The sequence below is a fragment of the Notamacropus eugenii genome, chromosome 2 (assembly GCF_028372415.1).
Source record: "Notamacropus eugenii isolate mMacEug1 chromosome 2, mMacEug1.pri_v2, whole genome shotgun sequence".
Taxonomy (NCBI): Eukaryota; Metazoa; Chordata; class Mammalia; order Diprotodontia; family Macropodidae; genus Notamacropus; species Notamacropus eugenii.
Genome location: NC_092873.1, coordinates 301,312,826 through 301,327,281, shown reverse-complemented (window position 1 = coordinate 301,327,281; position 14,456 = coordinate 301,312,826). Strand labels below are relative to the sequence as shown.

General features: G+C 38.5%; 1 protein-coding gene across 14 annotated transcripts in view; it reads left to right on the top strand.

The window, feature by feature from the left end:
• The window catches only part of LOC140527554 (myomegalin-like), a 79,099-nt gene extending 64,845 nt beyond the window's left edge, over positions 1-14,254 (top strand). For 10 of the 14 annotated variants that reach the window (XR_011974851.1, XR_011974848.1, XR_011974842.1 and 7 more), the window contains 4 exons: positions 2,891-3,007; positions 3,778-3,998; positions 10,512-10,558; positions 12,318-14,254. The gene's annotated coding sequence lies outside the window, so the exon portion shown is untranslated. Of the gene's footprint in view, positions 1-1,790; positions 1,872-2,810; positions 3,008-3,777; positions 6,836-10,511; positions 10,559-12,317 lie in introns of all 14 variants that reach the window. The other 4 variants (XR_011974849.1, XR_011974847.1, XR_011974845.1 and 1 more) reach the window with 4 other exon arrangements.
• The last annotated feature ends 202 nt before the right edge of the window (positions 14,255-14,456 follow it).

The following is a 14,456-nucleotide window of genomic DNA, read 5'->3' as shown; positions in this document are numbered from 1 at the left end:
GAGGGAAATCTGGCCTCTAAAGAGGGGGAGTCATGTTCTTTTTTCCTTTGACTCTCTGTGTCCCCTAAACCAGAGCCCTTTGGGTAAATCACCTTAAGGTTAATATTTTACTTATATCAAGGGTATAGGCCAAAGGAGGGAGAAAGATATTCAATGTCCAAGGTAGATAAGGTACAGGACAGCAATTTATTTCCATTTCTACAAAAGAAATGCTTTCTAAAACACAAAAAACTCATAAGCATACATTGACAAAAGTCAAAATCAGAATCCATAACCTATAAATCCCAAGAGTTTATATTTAAACATTTTTTTAAAAAGCACTGTATTCTTTATTTTTTGTTTGTTTATTTGCATATTAATAAGACACTTTTTTCTGTAATGCAGACTCTTTGAGGACAGGGATTTATTAAAAAGTTTGTAAAGTTTCTGTCTCCTACAGGATATAAAGCTCTCCTTTCTTTCATGAAATATTTTCTGGTTACCAAATAGAAAGTAAGTTCTCCCTCCTTTGAAGTCTGGTATTCTACTCTGGTTCTTTTTTATACTCTATTTTATATTCATTTGAGTTTATGCCTTATCCTTCCTCCCCTACTGGATAATAAATTCCATGATGAAATGGGCAATGACTTTAACTGCTCTAGATATCCTTCATATCTTGACACTGTACATTCATTTCACAGAATTCATGCTCCAGAAAAGCTACTTGAATTTAATTATTTAATTAAACTTCAGATATCTAGATTTCACTGTTTGCTTTTGACCATAAAGGTCCACCAAAAAAAACCGTTTGGAAATCTTGATCCTTAAGGTTGCCTCTTGGAGTGAAAATTTTTGAAGTAAAGACCTTGGGAGGAATCCTTCCTTTCTCTCTCACTTGAACCATTGTGAGCCATGTGTGCCTAGTGAGCCCTGCACAATTCTTTATTTAGAGTTGTCGATTAGCTATTGTATCTTCACTCTGACACTGCACTCTCCAAACAATTCCCTCAAAGTCCATATCTTTTGTCCAAATAGGACATAGCTTGGTTCTCTCTTCTGGCAGTAGGCATCTTTGCTGAGAAGAGTGTAAATATAGAAATTCCTTTGCTAGGAGTTAGTTCCATCTGAGGGGTCCATGAAGCCCTAGATTCCTATGTCATGAGGTTGTTTCTAAAACGAAAAATGACCACCTCATGGTTACTGTTCAATCACCCAGGCTCAGGAAAGAAAGAAAAAGAAATATCAGCCAGAAGACTGGGGCACAGGCTCAGGTTTGCCATATCTAAGCAACTATCATAGCCACTTTCTCCCCACCAAATAGTCCAAGGGGGAGTGAGCTTCCATAGAGTTTCCACAAGTTCAATAAGTAGGGAGAAAGTAAATTCCAGACCATGGAGTTAATTCTTTTAAGGTCTACTCTCCAGTATCTCAGCTTTGACACAGCTCCTCCCCTCCTGATGGCTTCATGCAGATTGCTTTGAAATTCTTCAGCACTGAGCACATATGTCCTTGAAAGTGTCTGGAGAGCCCAGCTCTGCCCCATGTAAGCTTCAGCAGGATCTGCTCCAGTCAGAATGGAATAGGATGGGGCCTGACCACCCTCATTATACTCAAGTCCACTGCCTTTAAAGGGAAGTGCTGTTTAATAAACCCTAGAGCTGCTCATGGAGGCCAGGAGCCCAGCCTTTTTATTATAAAGAAAACACTCCTCTCAAAATTCTCTACTGCTGACCATAATATTTCATTCCAACTTTTCCTAGGTAACGTTCTTCATTTGCTACACTTTTCCATGCCTGTCCCTGTCTTTCCAGGACAGTCAGGATCTCACCTCTCAGACAATCTGTTCCCTGATTTCCCCTGAATGTTGTGTGTTTTTCTCCAGGCAAGACAAGGTAATTGTCACGTTAGATTCTCCCTTCTCATCTCCTGTGCACTCATTCCCCCTTTCCTTGACTGCCAGGAAATCTTTCTTATCTCTGCTTCAGCTCACATATCACAAAGAGCCTTTGTAGGAGACTAGGCTTCAATGTATTTCAAAGCCAGCAAATTGCTGTTTGATCATTCTATTATATCTCTCTGAAGATCCTTCTTCCATGCTCTGCCTCCAAAAGGCCTCCATCAGTCTCCCATTTCCAATCACTTTTCCCCCATTCTTCTTTTTCAGTCATTCCTATACAATACACACATATGTATGTATGTATATATTAATACCCTTCACATGCTATGTTTTTATCCCAGTTTGCGTGAGTGGAATGGGCTTTCATTCCCTACATCTTGGTCTTGAGATTGTTTTTCTACAGAATGCTTTTAAAATGAGAAAACTTTATTTTTAAAGAAAAGCATAATTAGATTCCAGTCTCTTCCACTAGTCTCAGGATTCCTCTAGAAGATATTTCACAAGAGTCTGACAGGCCCATAATTCATAAAGCAGTTTTTTATTAAAATCGAGTAGGGAGATAAACGTACACACACCTGCACATACTCATGTCTATATGTATATATATACATATGAGAGAGAGAGAGAGAGAGAAGGAGAGAGAGAGAGAGAATGTGTGTGTGTGTGTGTGTGTATGTGTGTGTGTGTGCTGATCCCAAAATCTTTTCTAGGTTCTAGGCCTACCCAAAGACAATTAAGGCTCACTTTCAATAGGATGTATTTGCTCTGAATGCTTCTCTGTGTCTCCATGTCTAGATATCTCTCTCTCTCTCTGTCTTTCTGTTTTTTTTCTCTGTCTCTCTATCTCTGCCTCCTCTTCCCTCCACCCTGCCAACACACACAGATGCACACATGTGTCTATGGAATGTGTAATTGTTGAATTCTACTGGTTTAGGAGGCAAAGACTACATTTTCAGATGCTTGGTCAAGCACTTTCTGTAAATGCTGAAGACTATGGTTGCCTTTCTGGTGCAGATTCACTCTCCTCTCCTCTGGTTCTGAATATTGGTATGGATGTTCCATCTTCAGGATACTCCACAGCCACATCCAGTCCTCTTGACCTAGGATCCTCACCCTTCCAGAGGACAAAAGGTATAAATATGACAGCTGAAGAGAATTGTGATAACTGTTGGGAATGGTATGAATGTAGTCTCAGGGTGATTATCTGTGTGCAGATTGCTTCCACTGTGGTTTATTCTTATGCTTTGATGTCTGTCATTGGTACCCCTGTTAAGGATTTTCCACCATTACAGTTTGGTTTCCTTTCTATGCCTCCTCTTCAGTAGCAACAGAAGTACTCTACCCCTGCACATTTTTCTAATTTTTTTCCAGTCTGGACCACTAAATCCATTAATGTAGAAACTTCCTTCATCAGTGCAGATCAGCAATTTGTCTGTAATTCCTGGAGAGTTGTTTCAGGCAAGAAGAATTTACAATACTTGTCTAGGGTTACAACCCTATTATGTATCAGAAGCAGGATTTTACCTGGTCTTTTGGATTCCAATATTAGCTTTCTAATAAGCATTCAACATGGTTCCTCTATTGTACGAAAACATAAATTAATCAAGGTTTTTTTTTCTGTCCCCAAAATGTTTATTATAATTATTTTTCTTTCATTGCTTTTATGCACCAATTATTAATATATCTGACTATCTGATATCACTATATGAAATGGGAAAAGAAGATGTCACCAAGACTGGAATAAATTGCTTCAACTCACTTCTCCCAGGCCTGGACATTTCCCAGAGATTATCTTTCCAGATACCATTCCCTTTCCCTCTTAGTCTTTTGGTCTCTTAAACTAAATCATCAAGTGATTACAGAGAGATGATCTTTGACTTGCGCTCTGTTGTGTTTTTCAGAGTTGGGTTTCAATGGATCCCATGGAAAGGAGACTGATTCCATACTGGAGGGGGATGCTCCTGATGGTTCATTTGCCAACAAGCATGGGCATCACATGATTGGACGTATGGATGACTTCAGTGCCTTGAAGCTGCAGATCTTGGAAGGAAAGGTCCTGGGGCATAAAACAGTCTCTCTCCTGCAGGTTACTCTCAACTCACCTGCCCTGCAAGGCACTGAGGTAATCAGATCACAGATTCTTATCTCATCCCTTTCTTCTCACATCTGGGTGGTCCTCCTCTCTCATTCCCCAGCATTTCTTCTTTTCCTCTAGGCATCCTGATATTTGCTGATCCCTCTGTCTTCTCATAGTTATTCCTTGGTTCAGCTGTCTCAGTATCAGACCATTTCTTTGCTAGCTCCTGTTTGGAGGATACAAGCTGTATTGTTTCAACTGTCCAACACTCATCTTTTTCACCTTGCTTCTTTCACTGTCTTAAGTTCCCAAATCAGGAATCATCCTAAAGAGCAGGGCTGAGGTACTCTGGACTGTGTAAAGCTACAAATGTCAGAGTACAAACATTAAGGTGATATGGATTCCTTGGCATCCATGCAGGTTATAGATAAGTTCATTCTAATCATACAGAGTAGAGAATCAGAGAGATTAATCATGAGATCTTCACATTTACATGGAGCAGTGGAAATTTCAATGACAAGATAGGCTTTTACAAAATCATCTGAGTGATGAGAGAGATTTTTAATGATCTGAGTTGACTACTCATGCTCCTTTGAACAGGTCTTATACTGGCTTGGAACATCTGATATCCAAATATGATGGAAAAATTAGGCACAGATAAGAATCACATAGAGTTGGGCAGGTAGTCCTCTTGACAATAGGGATATCCAGTCCAACAAATCTGACACTTTATAAGAATAAATGGAGAGAATCATCGGGGAATGCATGTGTAGATTTTTTCATTATCCACTTTGTTCAGGTCCTACTGTGTTGTTTCATGATGTGTTGTGGTGGAATGATCTCAAAGAATTCAGAGTCAGACCACTTCTCCTGCAAGAATAGTCATTTATTGAGACTGATGCCTCTCATGAAGCAGGCTAAATTCCAAGAGGAAAGAAAAACTTCAGAGAAGATAGATTTTTATAGGGCAAAGATATAATTGCTTAATAGAAATTATGTATATTACAAAGGCAGGAGAGGTTTGTTAAGGGATTAAGTAATAGGGGAGGAGTCCTAGCCACAGTAGAATTGCACATTATCCACATTTCATAAGGAAAAACCTTTTGGGTTGGTATGTATGTATGATAATGCATTAGAAGAAGGCTCTCTATGTCATCAGTTAACCTAAAGGACAGCTTTTGCTATTAGTGTACAAGTACTTACTTAAGGAAAGTCTCCTCTATTGTTTTGCGGTCCACATCCTGCTCTGGCCCTCTGGTGGTGCTGCTTTCTGATTGGCTGAGTCTTGTGGTCCAGTTGGAGACATGGCTGTGGTTGTGGTTGAATGCATGGACACAGCTGCTGTTTCTGTGGGAAATAGGAGTTCATGGACATACCTGTTATCCTAGTGATCAGTGAGACATATATGAAGAAGTTAGGCAATTGTTCTTTGGGGCTATGAAGAAATTAGTATATTGGGGCTGGGGGCAGCTTTATTAGGATTCCATCATTCTGAATAATTTTCAGTTGTCTGTGACTCTTTGTGACCTCATCTGGGGTTTTCATGGCAAAGATACTACAGTGGTTTCCATTTCCAGCTCATTTCGTAGATGAGAAAACTGAGGAAAACAGGATTAGGTGGCTTTCCCCTGGTCACAGAGCTAGTAAGTGTCTGAAGGTGGATTTGAACTTAAGAAATGAGTCTTTCTGACTTCATGACCTCCACCCTATCCATTATGCAACCTAGCTGCTCCAGTATAACTAGTGAATATTGATGAAAGAATTGTAAACAAAAGTCTAACAAAAAGACTGCAGCAAAATATTGCGAAAGCTTATTCACTGTGAACAAGTTGTGTTTCCACTAGAAATGGAAAGGTGGTTTAACATTAGGAAATCAATGAACATAATCACTTCATACATCACAATTAACTGAAAATGTGTGTAATCCATATTTTACTTTGTATGTATTTGTTCAGTTCTTGGGAAAACTTGATAAATGTCTAATAGTGATAGTGATCAAATCTATCAAAGTACACGTAAGATGAGGAATTTTTGTAAAACTGTAGCAATTTATACTAGTTCAGTCATATTTAAAAAAAAGTAAAGAAAGAATGAATGATATAAAGCCTCATCTTTTGTTATATGATTCACAATATGGCAGAATACGATTCACAAGAGGGCAGAATAGTTGTTTTTATCATAATTTCCTAGGCCCAACCACTTGAAATCAAGGCAAAAACATGCATTATCAGATCTTCTTCCAGTAGCTGGGAAGACAGAAAAACCAACTGCATAAGCTAAAACTCTTTCTGAAATGACATAGGAAAGTTGAGATATTTGAAGGTCCCACACAGTCTATGCATCTCTAGTCTACCCAAGCTGCAGACCACAGTCAGCACAAACCACCTCATAGGTGTTGGCCTTGAGTTTCTAGCCCTGCCTAGGATGACAACTCTCTTCCTTCATTGTACAGACCACAGTGGAACCCACTCAGGACCATAAGAGGTAGGATACTTGATGAAAAGCAGGTCACAACTATGAACAGGAGTTGCAAGAGACAATGTACCATGGAGCTGCTTAGAGGAGAAGGGGTTCCATGACTGTGGGAAGGAAAACTAGGTGATCAAGTACCTTTTTGCTATAGAATTTGCATAAATTTAACTGTCCCTCTTACTGCCCAATACAGCTTTGATGTTTTGTGTTGGAGAAAATGGGGGATGTCACTGCAGTGGAAGAGGTGGAGGGATCAAGCAGGAAGGAAGGAACTGTGAAATAAACAATTATGAATAAAAAACATAAAAACAAAGGGCAAAATTCTACCCAAGAAAGCCTGTGTATAAACTGAGTTCCCAAGCATAAAGATGATCTAATAATGGGACTCATCAAGGCAGAAGGAAGAATAGGTAAGAATTTTTTAAAATGCCTGAAGAATGATCAAGTATTATACTGGAAACAATAAAAAGTGACAAGAAAGAAAAAAATTCATGCCACTGAATAAAAGAAGAAATCTCTTCCTCACACCCAAATGTTGTTGTAACCGAAGTTAAAATGGGGTAAAGGAACAAGAGAGAAGATGGATCAATATAAATAATGAATATTGCTGCAAAAACTTTACATAAAAATCAATCAAAAAGACTATAGCAAAATATTAAAAAAGTTATTTCCTATGAACAAGTTATGTTTCCACTAGAAATGCAACATTGGTTTAACATTAGGAAACCACTTAACATAATCACATTAAAACAGAAAGCATATGATTCTGTCAACAGGTACAGAAAAAGACTTTGAAAAAAATAAAGCACCTGCTTGTGCTAAAAATCTTAAAAAGCATAGTAAAGGTCCATTCAAATCATGATTAACGTGTATATCTAATATGCAAAGCTTACCCTGTTGTAGCAGAGAAACATTAACTTCCCTTATAAAGGCAGGGATAAAAGCACTGGCTTCATAATTGGAGAGAGTTTTACAAATTCTAATGATTAGCCATAAGACAACAGAGAGAGAGGCAAGTGTTCTTATTTAAAGAGGGTATGGCAGCTAGTGTAAAGGCTTGGGTAAATCAGGATATTAATGGAGGGGATCAGTAGCTTCAGGAAGGTAGCAGGGTACAAAATCCACTCCTCTTCAACATTTCTATGTAGAACAATAAAAAATACCAGAAAGAATTAATGGAGAAATCCTACTCGAAACAGGTACAAAATGAATAAAATATGATGGAGGCAATCTACCGAGACACATTCACATTGATATATGTACACCTATTTATATCTTTACGTAGAATTATTAACCACTCCTCATAAAAACACAGAAAAATTCAAACCATTGGAGAGAGATTCATTGCTCTGTATTCGGGCTCCATCAACCTAATAAAAAATATGCTATTATTTAAATTCACTTACGGACTTAGTACCGTGGCAATCAATCTACCAAGGTGTTCTTTTTACAGAACTAGAGAAAATAATAGAATTCACATTCAGAGACACATTCAGAATCTCAAAAGAAATAGTAGGAAAAAATAGGTAAATAGGGGAGGAGTACTTCCAGACTTCTTGAAATAATCATCAAAACTATTTTGTGCTGGTTAAAAAAAATAAAAAAGTAGCCCAGTAGAAATGAGGAAGATAAGCAAAAATCTGAAACAGACTTAACCGTTCCGTGTTCAATAACCCCAGAAACACAAATTGTAGAGACAAGGACTCCATAATTGAAAAGAACTACCAAGAAAACTTGAAAAGCTGTTCAGTAAAATTTAGGTTTAGACTAGCATCTCATACCATATAGGACAGTAACTTACAAACTGACACCTAAGTTAAATAGAAAAGATCATCATATCATTAAAAAACTCGAGGAAAATGGAAATAGTTTTCATAACTATATCTATGGAGAGCATTCTTGAACAATGGGGTGAAGTGAGCATAATTTAAATTGATGGAAGAAAAGTAGCTAAACTGCTTATCCCTTTTTCTGCCCAAATTCCCACTTCTGGACATGTAACCCCAGGGAAATTAAAACACCAAATACACTCCTGTTCTATTTGTCATAGAACTTTTTATCTTGTCAAAGACCTGGAATGAGTGTCCATTAATTGAGAATAGTTCACTTGACATATGAAGACAATGGAATATTTTTTAAGTATACAATTATGACCATAAGATATTCAGAGAAACATGGAAAGATCTGTTTGAACTGATACAGGCAGAATTAAATAGAACCCAGAAACCAACACAAAGATTACAGTAATAATAAATTTAAAAATCAAAATGAAACCCCAAACATTGTAGTTATGATGAACATTATTGTCTCTGGGGAATATACTGAGTTGAAGGGGTGGGAGATTGTGATTGTGAAGTGTGCATACTCTTTCAAGAACAGTTGTAGTATAGGTGTTTCTGTTTAATTATCGTTCTTTGTCCCTTTGATGACTGAGGATTCACAAGGATTCTGGTGAATATGAGGGCATCCAGAAATCATCATGTGGTAAAAGATAGAGTTCATTACTAAAAATAATAGAGACAGAGAAACAAAGGGAGATATGGAGATAGACAGAGAGGTCTTCCTGTGAAATAGTCAACATTAATTAGAAGCAGTTGATGGGGAAGGGTAGCAATCAATAATCCTGGGTTGGGGGGTAATGAAGTTTGAAACTCACAAGGTCATCATGTAAATGCAGAGAAGAGGTAGACTTGACATTGGTGATAGGGAATGAGGGTGATGGAAGAGATAAGGATGGCATTGAGACTGTGAATCTGGATGACTGCAAAGATGTAGTCTAGTATCCTCAACAGAAAAAGGGAAGTGAAGCATAGAGGGGTGGGTTGTTATGGAAACATAATGTGTTCTCTTTTGGACATGTTGAGTTTGAGATGCTTCTAGTTTATCCAATTTAAAATGCCTGGGAGGTAGTTGGTGATGGAACTCAGGAACTGTATATATTAGAGTTGTATAGATAAAGATGGAAATTTAACTTAGAGGAGTTAGTGCATTCGCCCTAGAGAGTGAAGAGAGGGAAGGGAGAGGATGCGGGACTGATCTTTTCAGTTTATCCATGATAAGGGGATGAAATATAGCTGATGATCCATCAAAAGAGACTAAGAAAAGTTAAATAAGGAGAAATGAGAGATCCTTATCTCCAAAACCAAAAATACCCCCAAAACCCAAAGAAGAGAGAGTAGTCAGCAAAAGACAAATATCAAATACTATGGAAAGGTCAGGATAGATGAGAACTGAAAAAAGATAATTGGATATAGCAGTGAAGATATCATTGTGAACTTTGGAGAATGTGTTCTTAGCTGAACATAAGATCAGAATCTAGGTTTCAAAGGATGCAGAGTGAGAGAAGAGAGGTGGAAGCAAAGTGTAAAGATAGTTGGGGTTTTCCCCCTCAAAGGTGGCTGTGAAAAGGAGGAGAGAACATAGAGTGATAGATTGAAAGGGATGTTAGGTGAGATTTTGTAAATAAGGTCAAGGGGGATTGATAGCAGATTAAAAAATGGAATGACTGCTAGGAGATAGGAGTGGATGGAGTAGGTCTATGAAGGTATGGGTTCTTTAGGAGAAGGGTCATGTCTCATCAAAGACTTGAATAAAGGAGGATATGTGAGAAAGAAATCCAGGGGGATTTTGATATGGAGAGTAATGGTGAATGGTCTCTTTTATTGGTAAGGTGAGGTGAGCAGGAATGTTCCTGTGAGAGGTTGAGGTAGAGAAGTATCAAAGAGTCTCTATGGAGAGTCTCTCTTATAATGGAGATCTGTTTAGGGAAGAATGAAAAGATTTCCTTGCAGTAGCAAGGATTCATTGAGATTAGACAGAATCAATGCAGCCCAGAGTCCACATGGTTTCCTGCATTCCTAAAGCACCATTCTGTCATAAAATTGGATGTAATGGTCACAGTTAGGCAAGAACAGTGATAGGATAAGGGGGCAAGGGATTTGGGTGGAGAGAAATCATGAATGAGAGAAATGGGGTTGACCAAGGAAGGTAAAAAAAAGGAGCAAGTTTACAAAGCATCTCTCCTCTGTATTCTAAGACAAGTTGTTCGTTAGCAGACTGGTGATTTTTGCCTTCTTATTGTTCCAGTAACCAGAACACATGAGGTTTTGAAGAAGACAAGAAGAAGTCTTGAGGTAAGAGAGTTGGCAGTGACCAGCTCGACCAGCTAATCATGGGGCCCACTACCACCTCATCCCCCAGTCTTTATACATGTGATCAAGTGGCCACCAAAGCTGCAGTGTAGCTTTGAAGGAAATTATGATTTTTCCACACTTGGAATCATTATAGTGGAGCCACTGTTCTGCTTCCCATTTCTTTGTCACCTCTCCTATGTTGTCAACTTCACTCATGCTCTTCTCTATTCATTTCCATCACCTCCTTTTTACTTTAAGCTTGATATCCAAAGAAATGCCATTCATTTCCAAACTGGAGGAACAGGGAAAGTGAGCCATCATGGCTGTGTGGTTACCACAGGGAGAAGAGAGGGAGGGATCTACAGAAACACCAGGACCCCCCTGTCTATTTTCTTTTTGAAGAATGACTGATGTTTGTCAAGCTTGCTGGGTAGGAATTGGAGGTAGCATGGGTAGAGATTAGGTGGGCTAGCCATAGTGAATACAACTCAAGAAAAAGGAAATGCAGAGGGGCTGAGATTTCTGAAAGGTTTGTACTAAACTAGCTGGACTGGCAAATAGCTTTGACATCAGGAGTTTTCCATTTCTTCCAACTTGATTTCTGAATAGTAAAATGTTGAGATGACTACAACAAAGAAAAGCAGCAGGCAAATTATAACATTCCCTGGGTCCCATACACTTCTAACCTTTTCCTTTAAAGAATAACAGAGAGATTTTCTATAAATTTCTTCATGGCAAATTTGGAATGGGATCTCTTAAATCTTATTCTGAAGAGATTGAGATAGTACATGAAATCTAAAATAGGGAGTGGCTTAAGGAAAAGAATTCTAAACACACACACATATTGTTTGAAGCAAAAGGCATGAAGGTGTGAGGATTAATTGGGAGAAGCCCCTTCTCCAGGGAGCTATTTGAAGCCTCTAAAAGAAATAGAAGGAATGACTTTAAGACCATTGGCAAATTCTCAGCACTATTCCTGAGAACCTTACTCTTAGAAACCTGGAAGTGGTAACCTTGTGTAAAGACCACCTTCAGAGGAGATAGGGAATTTCTGTTCTTCTCCTTTCTCACATCCCTTCTTTCTTCCTTGGACAATGCATTTTTTCTCCTGAGCCCCTTCAGAACAGTACTTCCAAGATTAATTATGTAAAGCTTCATCCCTCTCCTAGTCAAGGTAACAATAGTAGGTTCTCACATCTGTTTTTTTGACTGAGCTGAATAATTGGCACCTAAGCATAATACTTGTTGCTCTCCTCTCCCCACCACGATTGCTTACTGACAGGCAGAGAGATGGATGTCACTTGCCTGGTGACACAGGTACAGTGAATATGTGATTCTCTACAAAAGGCAGACCTGAGAGCCCTCGGGTATCCAGGGGATCCACAGCTTGTCTACTGGTCATTACCTTCCCCAAAGAAGACAACTGATTTCTTAGCTCTGGGAATTTGGATGGGCTGTCCCCCATTCCCAGAATGCTCTGCCTCCTGGCTTCCCCAGCTTCCTTTCAATTCCAACTCAAATCCTACCTTCTTCTGGAAGCCTTTCCCATACCCTCTTCCTTTTAGTCAGTTATTTTCTATTTAATCTGCACAGAGCTTTTTTGTACACAGCTATTAGCATGTTGCCTCCCCATTAGTATGTGAGCTCCTCAACAACTTTCTTTGTATCCCAAGTTTAGTACAGTGCCTGGCTTAATAAATAGGACTTAATAAATTGTTATTGACTGACTGACTGTGGTCACAACTCTTCTCCCCAACAGATTGAAAAACATGGCACAGTGGCAGCCAGTTAGTGCCTGGATTTTATGGGTAGCCTATGATGCTCTGCCTGATGAATGAAGATGTCACAGACGTAGCAAGTAGGGGATGCCTGCTCCTCAGAGCACACTGCATCCTGGGGAGAATGGCAGGCCACTAAGAGAGTGTGTATAAATTTACTAGATGTGGCTGCACTAGGCACGAACATCATAAATTATTTTTCCCCATATTTACTTATTTTTAATTTATGGAATAAAACAAGTATTTCTATAATACAGTAGAATAAAAAAGATGATTTCACATGAAACTAAAAATTCAGTATGTACACCTTGCTATTCCTTTTAAATATGTAATAAAGTTATCATGTGATTTTTTTTCTTTCCATGCTTTTTCTTTCTTCCTGCCTCTCCACCCTAGAGACGGTTACCATTAGACACAAATGGGTACATATATGTAAAATTTTTCTATATATACTTCTCTTTTTAATCAATTCTTTATCTAGGCGCAGATGGCATCTTTAAAGTTAATTCACATATTTATAATAGTCAAAATGACCTAGTCATTCAGTTATTCTTAAACAATATTGCTGTTTCATACATTTTTTATATCATATGTATTACAGACTATAATATATACATGTAAATAAGTGTGTTTCGTATGAACACAATGAAATGAGATAACATTTGCAAAAATTAAACTCTCACTATTATGATTTTTATGATGAACAGTAGGACATAGAGAAGGAAGGTAACCGTGGTTTTCTTAGTATGACGTTAGTATGGATAGTTTCCACAGTCAATAAGCGTTTATGAAATCCTCCTATGTGCCAGGCACTGTGCTAAGCAGGGGATAGAAGGAAAGGTAAACTCCCATATGAGAAAACTTCTACCAATATAGAATGATACCTTCTGATCTTAGAAGGTTGCTCAGAGCAGATGACAGAGACCTCAGCAGGCTCACAACACATCCAAGTGCAGTCTGAACTAGATTAAAATGTGATTGAGAAAGATTTAACAAAATAGATTTAAGTTCAATAAAACACAGATAATGTGACATTTTCAAACCACGAATATATGTGACTCGCAGGGATGTTTGTGACTAAGTGAGCCCCCATTTGTATTTCAGTTTGATACCATAGCTGCTGCTCTGTAGAAACCATATCTGGTATAATTACAGAGATTCTCAATGTGTTACTTACTTTAGCAAATATTGCAGGTGCTGTGCTCTCCTGCCCTTTCTACTGAGCTGCTTGGGAAAATCAAGGGTGAAAACTAGATCGTAGGCCTGTCTGAGAACTGCTAGAAACACAGACCTCACCCCAGGCAGGACTGGCAACTGGCCAAGATTTCTGATAGCTGTGGATGATCAGAATAATCTCATTCAGGTCCTTAAGTTAGATGACTAGGGAGAAAATGGACTACATTTGTTGGCTCCTAAATAATCCAGGAATGTTCCCTTGGGTGGAAGATGCTCCTCCCAGATGTCAGAGGTGGAAAAGATAACAAGATTGGTGGTTATCATATCAGAATGTAGAACTGATAACACATGAGGACTCTCGAAACTGGAGAACAAGTTCAATCCTGCTTTCTGGGGGTACTGGTATATAACGAGAGGCTGACTATATGGATACACTATATTTCTGTTAAAAAAAACAAACTCTTTTTTTTTTTTTTTACCCACTTGGTAGCTAAGACCATGGCTGAGAATAAACAAAGCTCTACTCCATAGAGAAGTTGTTTCTTAAACGTTTTGAGCTAAAGAACAACTAAATGAGAAAGAGGGCTTACGTGGAGGAGCCTGTGGAACTGAAGAAGAACCACCTGACTAGAGCTATGTTAGAACAGGTGGAAGGCAGCAAAGATCTATAGGCCCCTGCCCACACCAAACTATCTCTTGCCTACCACAACATGAGAGGAACCATCCTATTGGCAACTCTGGCTCTGGGAATTTATAAAACTTTTTTAAATGATAGAGAGTGTTTTAAATATTTGGGACTAATCAATTTGAATTCATAGTTTTCAGGTTTGTTCATCTTCCCCTATTTTATGTTTCAATAAAATCTGTCCTTCTACAGTGTTTTGAATTGCTGGTTTTCAATGGAGGAGGTAAGAAAGTGAGTTCACAGGAGAACCTCTGACACA